We start from the raw sequence: 11,789 nt of genomic DNA, 5'->3' as shown, positions 1-11,789 counted from the left end.
AAGTAGCAAAACTACAGATAAAAGGAAGAAGATACACATTCTCAATCCTCTCAAGCAGATAGGGAAATTTCTTTAGAATAATCACATTGTACACATTATCCTTGGTACTGAATACTTCATTTGTCCTTAAAATCAAGGTCACTGTTTCCCTCCTACGTCCAAAAACACGTAGGAGTGGCCATGAATGCCTAGACATTTTTCAAAGTTTTCTTTGGGCAACTTCTTTCCCTGTTGTTCTGCTACTCCCAGACCTTCAAGCTTTCTGACTTCAAGTAAACAATATGCTTCTCTACCATGAAATAGTGTCTGACCTGCCTTGCTGCCACTGGGCTGACTTCTAGGCAAACATACTACCTCCAGACAGAATTCATTGAGTCTTCCTTTCTTCAGCATGTATCTTGCACCCTTTTTAGCACATGGCTTCATTCTATCCTGAATGAACTAATTATTTTCTTAGCTATCTTCCATTTCCTTCTGAATTTGAGAGTTAACATTGTGTGTTAGTCATTCTTAATCTTTCATTGTATCTTCCCCAACAGGGGCTACTGGCTTGCTGCTGCAAGATCTTGAGCAATCCATTGAGCCTTTCTGAGCCTGAATCATAAATTAATCTATAAACTGGATTAATGTGAAGATCAAGTGATATGCAATTACAATAACTGTAATTATTATTGCCTATCTTTTCAAGTCATCATGAGACAACTTGTGGAAATTTCTTTTTTTTTTTTAATTTTATTTACTTATTTGACAGACAGAGATCACAAGTAGGCAGAGAGGCAGGCAGAGAGAGAAGAGGAAGCAGGCTCCCTGCTGAGAAGAGAGCCGTATGCGGGGCTGGATGCTGGGCTTGATGCAAGGACCCTAGGATCATGACCCCAGCGGAAGGCAGAGGCCTCAACCCACTGAGCCACCCAGGCGCCCCTGGAAATTTCTTTTGAAGAGTAGCTCTATTGCTGTATAATATAAGGTTCTACTGAACAGTAATAGCTATACTTACAGAGGACCAGGCATAGTTCTGAGTGCTCTTTTAATCCTCCCACTAACATTGGCAGGTTAGAATTTTTATTTTAATTTACAGATGAAAGAACTGAGGCACATAAAGGTTAAGTAACTTCTCCAAGGTCACAGAGCTAGTGTGTGGCTGAGCTAGGATTCAAAACTAGGTCATCGGGCTGGCTCCAAAGTCCTCACTCTGACACTATGCTATGCTATAACCACATTTGGGTTTGCAAACTAGGTTCACTAGTTATTTAAGAATTATGTGACCTTAAACAAAGCTTAAAATTCTAAACCTACTTTTCATCATTTGTAAAATAGATAAAAGTAATCAATTCCTACTTCAGATTCATTAACTCAATGATACTTATTGAGCTCCTACTGTTTGCTATGTGCTGGGCATACTGCAGGATCATGATGATCCAATTCACCATATTGGCATTGGACATCTACCATATTGCCAGGGTCATATTAAGTGGCCAATGTCAATTATTATTTCAATTAATTATAATAAGCCAATAACTTCTCTGATATCTATTTCCTATTACTTGGCTAGAGATTATGTTTTTCTCACCATATAGCCATTCTCTAGAATGTCCCCTCATTCTATTTGAAACATTTTTTGTAGCACTGTTATATAGGATATTGCCTTGGTATCATAGCAAAACAAAACACAATACAACTATCTCTCAGGGCTAAACTGAGGAAGTGCTTTAAATGGCTACCTTTTGATACGTAGCTCAGGCCAGGCAAGGCAGGCAAACTGGGCTTACTCTGAAGGAATCTGAAATGTAGTTGGCGAATGTGAAACTGCGAAGATGATCACATACAAGGCTTTCAGGAAATGTAGGATGAGGTCATCTTAGGAAATGAAATAGCCCCACATTGCATCTCTGGGGATATATAAAGAACCCAGCAACACTCTTTGGACTCTAGACTGAAGTGGATGACCTGCTGGGTTCTCTGGCGCAGAGCTTTGGTGCTACAGGGTCCATCCTATGCTTGCCTTCGCCACAATCCGTGAGACTCAGCAGTATTTGCCAAGTTGTGTAAGGGACTCCACCTCCCTAGACTGCTGATAATCAGATGATATATATGAAGTCACTCTGAAGTATTATACACACACATGTGCAAATAGTGAAGCACTTTATACAAGAGTGTTGCAGTTATGTACAGAGAATACTTAATGTAGGAAGCAGATAGGGAAAGTACTATCTTCCCCACTTATGAAATTGCTCTCAACATCTTTTAACACCTTTTTCTTTCCTAATGTGACCAAGCTTGCCTTCCTGTCCCAATTTCACTTCCTGATAATAATGATCATGACAGCTAATTTTGTAGCGAGTGGTATCGTAAGTGCTTTACATGTAAGATCTTCTTCAACTTATGGTGGAGTCACATTCTGATATACCTGCTGTAAGCTGAAAATATCCTAAATAGAAAATGAATTTTAGAGACCTAACCTAACGGACATCATCGCTTAGACTTCAACGTGAGAACACTTACATTAGCCTACATTTGGACAAAATCATCTAATACGAAGCCTATTTTAAAATAAGTGCTGATGGGACGCCTGGGTGGCTCAGTTGGTTAAACTGCTGCCTTCGGCTCAGGGCATGATCTTGGGGTCCTGGGATCAAGCCCCGCATTGGGCTCTTTGCTTGGCGGGGAGCCTGCTTCTCTCTCTGCCACTCTGCCTGCTTGTGTTCTCCCCGCCTCTCTCTGACAAATCAATCAATCAATCAAATCCTTAAAATAAAGTGCTGAGTATCTCATGTAATTTACTAAATACCATACTGAAAGTTACACACAGAATGGTTGTGGGTGTGTCGGTTGTCTACCCCTGTGATTATGTGGTTCATGGAGCTGCAGCTCCCTGCCATGCCCAGAATCACGGAGGAGTATCGTACCAAATATTACTATCCTGAGAAAAGATCGAAATTGAAAATTTGAAGTGTGGTGTCTACAGAAAGCATACTGCTTTCACATCAGCCACCATCATAATGTTGAAAAATTTTAAGTCCAAACATCCTAAGCTGGGGACCACCTGTATTCATTTAATCATTAAGAACTCTGTGAGTTACATATTTGTATTAGGCCTATTACATTCAGGAAAGTTGAGCGATGGAGAGCTTCAGTAACTTCACAAAGTCACGCAGCTGGTTAGTAGTACAGTTGGGCTTCAGACCCGGACGTGTAGCTCAGAGCACATGCTCCTAAATGCTACCATGAACTTTCTCCCACTCTGTGACAGTGCCTGCCACTGTCTTGGACACATGTTTACCAAGACAAACTTCTTCAGGCAGCAGTCAGCAGTTTTCCTCTTTACCTTTTATAATCAGGTCCATGAAACCAGAGTCCTTTTTTTTTTCTAAAATCAACTCTAATATAACATCTGTTTTGTTTTTTTTTAAAGATTTTATTTTTTTATTTATTTGACAGCAAGCAGGCAGAGAGGCAGGCAGAGAGAGAGAGAGAGAGAGAGGTGGAAGCAGGCTCCCTGCTGAGCACAGAGCCCCACGCGGGGCTCTATCCCAGGACCCCAGGATCATGACCTGAGCCGAAGGCAGAGGCTTTAACCCACTGAGCCACCCAGGTGCCCCTAATATAACATCTGTTATGATAAATTCAGAATCTTATTAACTGGTAATAATTCACGCTATAAACTTTTATTTTTACTCATTATCTGTGGAAAAGGAGAATTTAGCAATAACTCTATAATATTAACTAAACACTGGCTAGCTCACAACTACAAGTACATCTATTCAAGAAATGAGGTCAAAATCTCAGCTATTTTTCCTCTGATGTTTATGTGATATATGATAACATTCAGGCTGCTACTTGCTCAAAGGTTAGACACATAGTTGGCAGAATCAGCTTTAGTAATGGCATTGGGATTAAACAGGGATAAGCATTGTTTTGAAATGCATGCAAAGTATCTTTCTGAGATAGCAGAATGAAGTAGTAAAAAACCAGGACTTGAAAGAAAACTTGATATTAACTAGTGAGGTCTGGAGAGGTTAAGGGACTTGTTCAAGTAGTCAGTTATCCAAGTGGTTAATGGTTGAGCAGGGGCTATAAGTCAGGTCTCCAGGTCAGCCTGAATTTCCTTGGCACTGTACTTCCGGCTAGAACTACCTCAGACAGGCTGCTGTCACAAGCACAACAACATGAAAGATTTCTCAGAGTCAAGAAACCCTTTATCAGTTGCCCTAATGAGGACACTACACTAAAGAATCACAAATTCATTGTATACTTAAATAAGTAGATTTTGTTTGTCCCATCAACTTAATTTGAAAGCAGCTGAAGGTTGGCTGCTGTGGCTTAGAACTTGGAGGACAGACAAACCTACTTCCTGTTTGTGAGAAAACAATGGAAGCAAATATATAAAATGTATGTGAGTGTTTTACTAAAACCCTCAAGAGTGACTTTAGGGTAAGAAGCCTCAAGTTCTACAACTGGAACTTCTTTCCACAAAGCTGATCTCCACATAAAACTAACTTATCTTTTTGATGTAGTTTGGGTACTTTTCAATATCAAAGGAACCACAGAGTTGAGGAAATGTTTACTTCAAAAGCACTTTTCTTAAGAAAGACAATTCTTTCCTTCCTTTGGCTTATATTAGAAGATACCCAGATAACTAAGTTTTATTCCTTTAATCACCCAAAGTTTTCATTTTATTTTTTAATTAATTTTTTTTAAAGATTCTATTTGTTTATTTGAGAGAATGTGAAAGCAAAAGAGATCACAGAACTCCAGAGAGGGAGAAGCAGACTTCCCACTAAGCAGGGAGCCCGATGTGGGGCTCTATCCCAGGACCCCGGGATCATGATCTGAGCCAAAGGCAGACACTTAACTGAGCCACCCAGAAGCCACAAAATTTTTTTTTTTAACGATTTTTATTTATTTATTTGACAGAGAGAAATCACAAGTAAGCAGAGAGGCAGGCAGAGAGAGAGGAGGAAGCAGGCTCCCCGCTGAGCAGAAAGCCCGACGTGGGGCTCGAACCCAGGACCTGGGATCATGACCTGAACCGAAGGCAGCGGCTCAACCCACTGAGCCACCCAGGCGCCCCCACAAAATTTTTTTTAATATATGAATTTGTCCCATTCTTATGGCTGCCTTCCTAAGACATATACGCTTTCTTCACCTTCTTGAACAGAATATGCTGAAACACAATTTAACCTTTTTACAAAAGTTGATCATTATACTGAAATTCACAAGAAGGGTGATGGTTGAACTTGATGACCTCTACAGTTTGTTCCAACTCAAGTTAGTAAGTATAAGACAATATTAATGAAGCTATATAAGCAAATAACCAATGACTTGTTTTCATGTTATGAAAACATGTTATGTTATGACTTGTTTCATGTTATTTGCAATGAAGCAAATAACCAAAGACTTGTTTTCAACCTAAGGCTTTTACGTCAGGGTGGGGGTATAATAGCTGCAGCCTTACTTCCTAGATCAGAGATAAGCAATAGGTGTTCACACAAAAGCATTCAGGATTGCGCATACAAATCACGCAGGGAGGTTGTTAGAAGGACGATTGATTCAGACCCAAGATTCTACATTTCTTTTCTTTTCAAGATTTATTTATTTGAGGGGAGGGGCATGGGGTGAAAGGGAGAGGGGAAGAGAATCCACTGAGCGCAGGGGCATCCATCTCACAATCCTGAGATCCTGACCTGAACTGAAATCAGGAGTCCGGCAGGGGCGCCTGGTTGGTTCAGTCGCTTAAGTGTTTGCCTTCTGCTCAGGTCTTGATCCCAGAATCCTGGGATCAAGACCCCATGGGGCTCCCTGCTCAGCAGGAAGGCTTTTCCCTCTCCCTCTGCCGCTCCCCCTGCTTGTGCTTGCTCTCTGTGTCAAATAAATAAAATCTTTAAAAGAAAAAGAAGAGCCGGACACTTAACCACCTGAGCCATCTAGGCGCCACTGACATTCTACATTTCTAACAACCTCTCATGTGATGCCAATGCTGCTAGTCCATAGATCACTCTTGGGGAAGCAAGGACCCAGGGAACCCCACAGAGCAAACTTTGTAGTCTGGCTGTCGACAGGGCTTTCTGAGGTCAGGAATTTCCTGGGACAGGGCAGAGCTTTCCTCTCCGGCTGCAAAAAGCATTGACTAGATACAGATTATTCACAAAGTACAGTCAAACCTTTACAGTAGAAGGAGGAGCTAAAATGAACATTTTTATTAGGCAATTAATTCCACAAACATTTATTAAGTGTCAAGCACTGTGCCAGGTGTAAGGGCTGCCCTCCAGAGGTTCGAGTCTGGTGAAGGAGACAGATCTGCATGCAAGCTGTTTTTTTGTGTGTGTGCTTGTGTGTGTGTTTTTAAGATTTTACTTATTTATTTATTTGTCAGGGAGAGAGAGAGAGAGCGAGAGAGCATGCGCACACACAAGCAGGCAGAGGCGAGAGAAGCAGGCTCCCTCCGAGCAAGGAGCCCAATGTGGGACTTGATCCCAGGACTCAGAGCCGAAGGCAGCAGCTCAACTGACTGAGCTACCCAGGCATCCCTGCATACAAGCTGTTAACAGTCTCATGCGCAGGGAGGAAACACTTCTCTCTGCCTCTGCAGGCCAGAGAAAACATGGGACCTAGCAACAAGGAAGACCGGAAGACTGAATCATTACTACATGATCTAACCAGAGCCAGTGAGGAATCAGCCCTATACTAAACCTTGATGTTAACTGGCTGTGCATGAACATTTGGGACTACTGGATTTTCCCAGCCATAAATTGGCTGCCGCACGAGAAATCTGGTTGCCGAAGAGCTGGGCCAGAAATGCACACGTATCTCATATTAGCAGATTCACTCTCTTGGGAATGCAGTTTGATATGCATGAAATCTGCCCCCTGAGGTGCCTTAACTGCTGTCACATGAACATAACTTTCTAGAAAATACCATATGTTGGCTGTCATATTCTGTCATTTCTAAATCAGACCTTCATAAAAAGTTCATACCTCTGAGAGCATTCCACTTCTATCTTACCACTGCATACTTGTGGCTCAGGCCTTGCAAGCCTGTCCGAGCACAGGGTTCCCCCACCATCTGAAAGCACAGTGGCCCCATAAGACATTTTCATAAGGCAAAGGGTGTAAAACAAAGAAGTGACTACGTTTTCCTAAAAAGGGAAAATCCTTTTTGGATTTCTTTCTGTTAATGAAAATGGGTACTAATGTAGCAGGTCTTTTGTGGAAGCAAAGTGGTATCATGCAAACCTTGGGACAGTGGGGGAAGCCTGTATATAGTTGGCCTTTTAAATTCTGAACAGCACATTGGGGAGCCTGGGTGGCTCAGTGGGTTAAAGCCTCTGCCTTCAGCTCAGGTCATGATCCCAAGGTCCTCAGATGGAGCCCCCACCCCAGTCCAGCTCTCTGCTCAGAAGGGAGCCTGCTTCCTCCTCTCTCCCTCTGCCTGCCTCTCTGCCTACTTGTGATCTGTCAAATAAATAAATAAATAAAATCTTAAAAAAAAAAAATTCTGAACAGCATGGTGGAAACAGAAATTTAGGGTTCCAAAGCAAAAGTTCAAAACTGGCTCCCACTCTGACTCTAAGCTTGCAAATTCTGAATTTTTTACCTCAGCAGATATTTCTTTAGTGAGGATAACATGTCTGTGGGGCACATTTTGTCACTTCAATGGTCTGGAGGAGAGGCAGTGAGTGCTTTCTGCTGGGATGTTGCCCAAGCTAAGAATGATTACTGCAGCCCAGGACAGAAAACCAGCAAACTTGAGTTCTTTTTCCCAGGGCCCAAATGGACAAGTGCCTTTTGCTGGGAGCCATAATTCTGGAAAACTCTTTATCAGCAACAAGTGAGACAGATAGGAGTGAAAAAACAAGTACAGACCTGAGAGAGACGGGCAAAGTGCACGACAGACAGAAATGCCTTCCCACGCTAATCTCCTCGTCCTGCCAGATCCTGCGGGTTACACATGAGAGGAGCCAGGTGGCTGTGGGAGGTTTTCTCCCAGAACAGTGTCTACAGTTTCCTCAGGGCAGAGCCTCAAGGGAAAACATCTGTGACAATAACAGTTCTTTCTGGGTATACACAGAACCCTTTGCTTCTTTAAAAAAAAAAAAAAAATTGGCATTTATGCTTTTTTTTCTGATTATAAAGTAATAATGGCTTATGGAGAAAACTGCACAAGTTGCAGAAAAGTAGAAAGAAGAATATAAAGAACACCCTCTATCGCTCTGTCCAAAGATGGTCACCATTTATTGAGTTTCTTTCCAGGATTCATGTGCATAGATATTCAACATGGTTAAGAGAATCCTGTACAGACAATCTCATATTCTATTCTTTTTCTCTTAATGTTATGATGTAAGAATTGTTCTAGGTTATTACAACCCTTTGTAGGGGCACCTGGGTGGCTCAGTCAGTTAAACATCTGCCTTCAGCTTGGGTCATGATCTCAGAGTCCTGAGATTTGAGTCCTGAATCAGGCATCTTGCTCAGTAAGGAGTCTCCTTCTCCCTCTGACCTTCCTCCCCACTTGCATGCACTCTCTCTCTCTGTCTCAAATAAATACATAAAATGTTAAAAAAAAAACACCAAAACTCTTTGTAAACATTCTTCTTAGTGGCTGCATCTATCATCATCCTATGATAAAATTTATATATTCTAAGTCCTAATGTATTTATCATTTAAGAATATTCATTAAGAAAAATGTACTTAATCATTTAAGAACCAAATGCTGAATGTGTTGCAATTTCTTTAATCATTCTCTAGTTTTTGTCATTCAATCTGTTTCTTATTTCATAGTGTTTTGTTTTGGGTTTTGTTTTGTTTTGAGGATATAGACCAGAAATGACAATAGGGAGTTAGATTGAAGAAGAGGGTTGAAAAAATACTGGGAGAGGGAATCTGGGCTGAAGAATGAGATAAGGGGGAGGGTCCAGTGACAACTGCGTGCATGCAAAGCATACTTTCTGCAAAACCAGTAATTGTTGGTGGGCAAAGGAATCTTTGTGGCTCTGATACTATGTAACATAGTGTCAGATTCATTAACTTCTGCATCATTTCTGGAATTGGCCTCTATGCATTCCTCCCTATTAGGTGCCGATAGGCTGTGGCCACTCCTGGCCAGTGCTGCCAGTGCTATTGGCTGTTGGGTTCAGAAAGAGAAATGCCAACAACTTAGGGGGAAAGGTAAGGCACAGTTTTTCTCAGCAGGGTGAGTGGAGCTATTTTAGCCCCTGCTAAAAGTTTTTTTTTTTTTTTTTCCTTTTAAGATTTTATTTACTTACTTGAGAGCACACAGAGAGGGAGGGAGAAGCAGACCCTTGCTGAGCAGGAGGCTGGATGAGGGGCTCCATCCCAGGACCCCAGGATCATGACCTGAGCTGAAGGCAGACACTTAACTGACTGAGCCACCCAGGCACGCCAGCCAATGCTAAAAGTCTTAAGGTTGGACTCAAGTAAGGATGAATAAGTAGCCTATTTCCAGAACCATCCCAATAGGATAGAGCCTTCTGGAGTGTCTTCCCCTTCCTTGGCTGCAGAGTAGGAGGCGACAGCTACACCCATGCTCACACACCCTCTCCTCTCCAGCCTCCATGGAGCTCTGGAGGAAGCCTCAGGGTTATTTCTGCACTTCTTTAGAAGGCTCCACCTATGTTCAATTTGTCAAAGATTCATCGCCAAACGACCTCTATAGGTACAGCGTTATCCCAAGAAGAGCAATTACCTGGTAAATAGCTCCCAGGCAAAATACTCAGAGACATCCTGAAGCATAAATGGGAGCATGTGATACCTGACGCTCACAGGACAGTATCTAATACTGGAAATAGCTGGACTACATATGTAACTTGTGTTATGGAACAGATACTCCCTGGGGGTTGTAAGGAAGCCAAGAGGTATAAAAGTTAAGGGCACAGGCTTCTAAGTCTGAGAGGCCTGGGCTTGAGTTTGGCTCTGTCGGAAACTGAGCAGCTGTTTCACTGACTTTGGCTGAGTTACTTCCTCTACATGAGATTATTATAAGAATACCTCCTCGTAGATGAGTCAATGAGATAACACAGATGAAGCTCTTTTCCGGCACATGGTAAGCACGCAGTAAATAGTAGCTATGATGGTTAAGTAGAGTGAGAGTCATCGTAAAATTAATTAATTGAGCACAATTAGGGGCACGGCAGTATGAGAGACCCCTCCCATGCACATATACTTTATCTTTTAGTAGACTGAGTTTCTCTATATGGGTTCATTTATATTAAAATAACTACCTTTTTCAAAACAGTAGATCTGTTGCATTATCTACTAACTTCTAAGAAAGTCTCAAATGCTCCTCCAAAAGATAGTAATATTGGTGATAATGTCTCTTTTAAGCCTATTTAATTTTTTAGGAGGGAACTGTATTTACTGCTTATTTATCTACTCTAAAAATGAAATTTCCTCTTAGTCATTTAGCTCTAAGGTTATCTTTCATAATTTTTTTAAAGATAAAGGGTATTTTTAACCCCAGTTTTATACAATGTATTTATTTATGTATTCTTAAGACTTTATTTGTCAGAGAGAGAGAGCACACAAAGTGGGAGCAGCAGACAGAGGGAGAAGCAAGATCCCTGCTGAGCAAGGAGCCTAATGTGGGACTAGAGCCTAGGACCCTGGGATCAAGACCTGAGCTGAAGGCAGATGCTTAACCAACTGAGCCACCCAGGTGTCCTTCATAGAATGTATTTAAAGAAGTATTTTTTCTTTGTATTTGTAAGCAACTATTAATTTTGCCTCATTTGAAGGAAGGATGTTAGTTCCTGTAAATGGGCATCAGTTCCACCCTAAATAAAGGTATTTCAGTTTTTACCTGTTCTAAGACAGGTGTTTCCAAGACATACAAACGGCCAATAAGGACATAAAAAGATTATCAACATCATTAGTCATTAGGAAAATACAAATTAAGCCCACAATGAGATACTCCATCATACCCACTAGGATGGACATAAGCCAAAAGCTGGACCAATTTAAGTGTTGGTGAAGAGAAATTGGAACCCTCCCCATACTGCTGCTAGGAATGCAAAACCAACACAGCTACTTCGGAAAACGGTTTTTGCCCGTTCCTCAGAATGTTAAACACAGAGGTACCATATGATGAAGTAATATCCACAAGACACAAAAACCTATATCCATATGAAAATGTGTACATGAATAACAGCATTATTCATAATAGCCAAAAACAATACAAATGTCTGTCAACTGATGAAGAGATAAACAAAATGTGGTATAGCCATATAATGGAATATTACTTGGCCTTAAAAAAGAATGAAGCACTGATACATGCTACAACAGAAGAAACTTCAAAATATTATTCTAAGTGAAAGAAGCCAGACCCAGAAGACCACATATTGTTTGGCTCCACGTATATCAAATGCTCAGAATAGGCCCATCAACATATTAAAAAGTAGATTTGTGTTTACCAGGAGTTGGGAGGGGTAAGAAGGAGAAGTGTTTGTTAATGGGGACAGGACTTCGCGTTGGAACAACTGAAGTATACTGGACTTAGCAGTGATAGGTGCACAACTCTGGGAATATATGAAAAACCACTGACCTTGTACTCTTCTCTTTTTAAAAAAAATATTTTATTTATTTGACAGAGACAGCAAGCAAGAGAGAGACAGAGAGCAAGCACAAGCAGGGGGAATGGCAGGCAGAGGAGGAGCAGGCTCCCCAACTGAGCAGAGAGCCCGATGCGGGACTGGATCCCAGGACCCTGAGATCATGACCTGAGCCCAAGGCAGAGGCTTAACCCACTGAGCCACCCAGGCGTCTGTGACCTTGTAT

Source organism: Lutra lutra, chromosome 7, assembly GCF_902655055.1.
Source record: "Lutra lutra chromosome 7, mLutLut1.2, whole genome shotgun sequence".
Taxonomy (NCBI): domain Eukaryota; kingdom Metazoa; phylum Chordata; class Mammalia; order Carnivora; family Mustelidae; genus Lutra; species Lutra lutra.
This window is presented reverse-complemented; position numbering follows the sequence as displayed.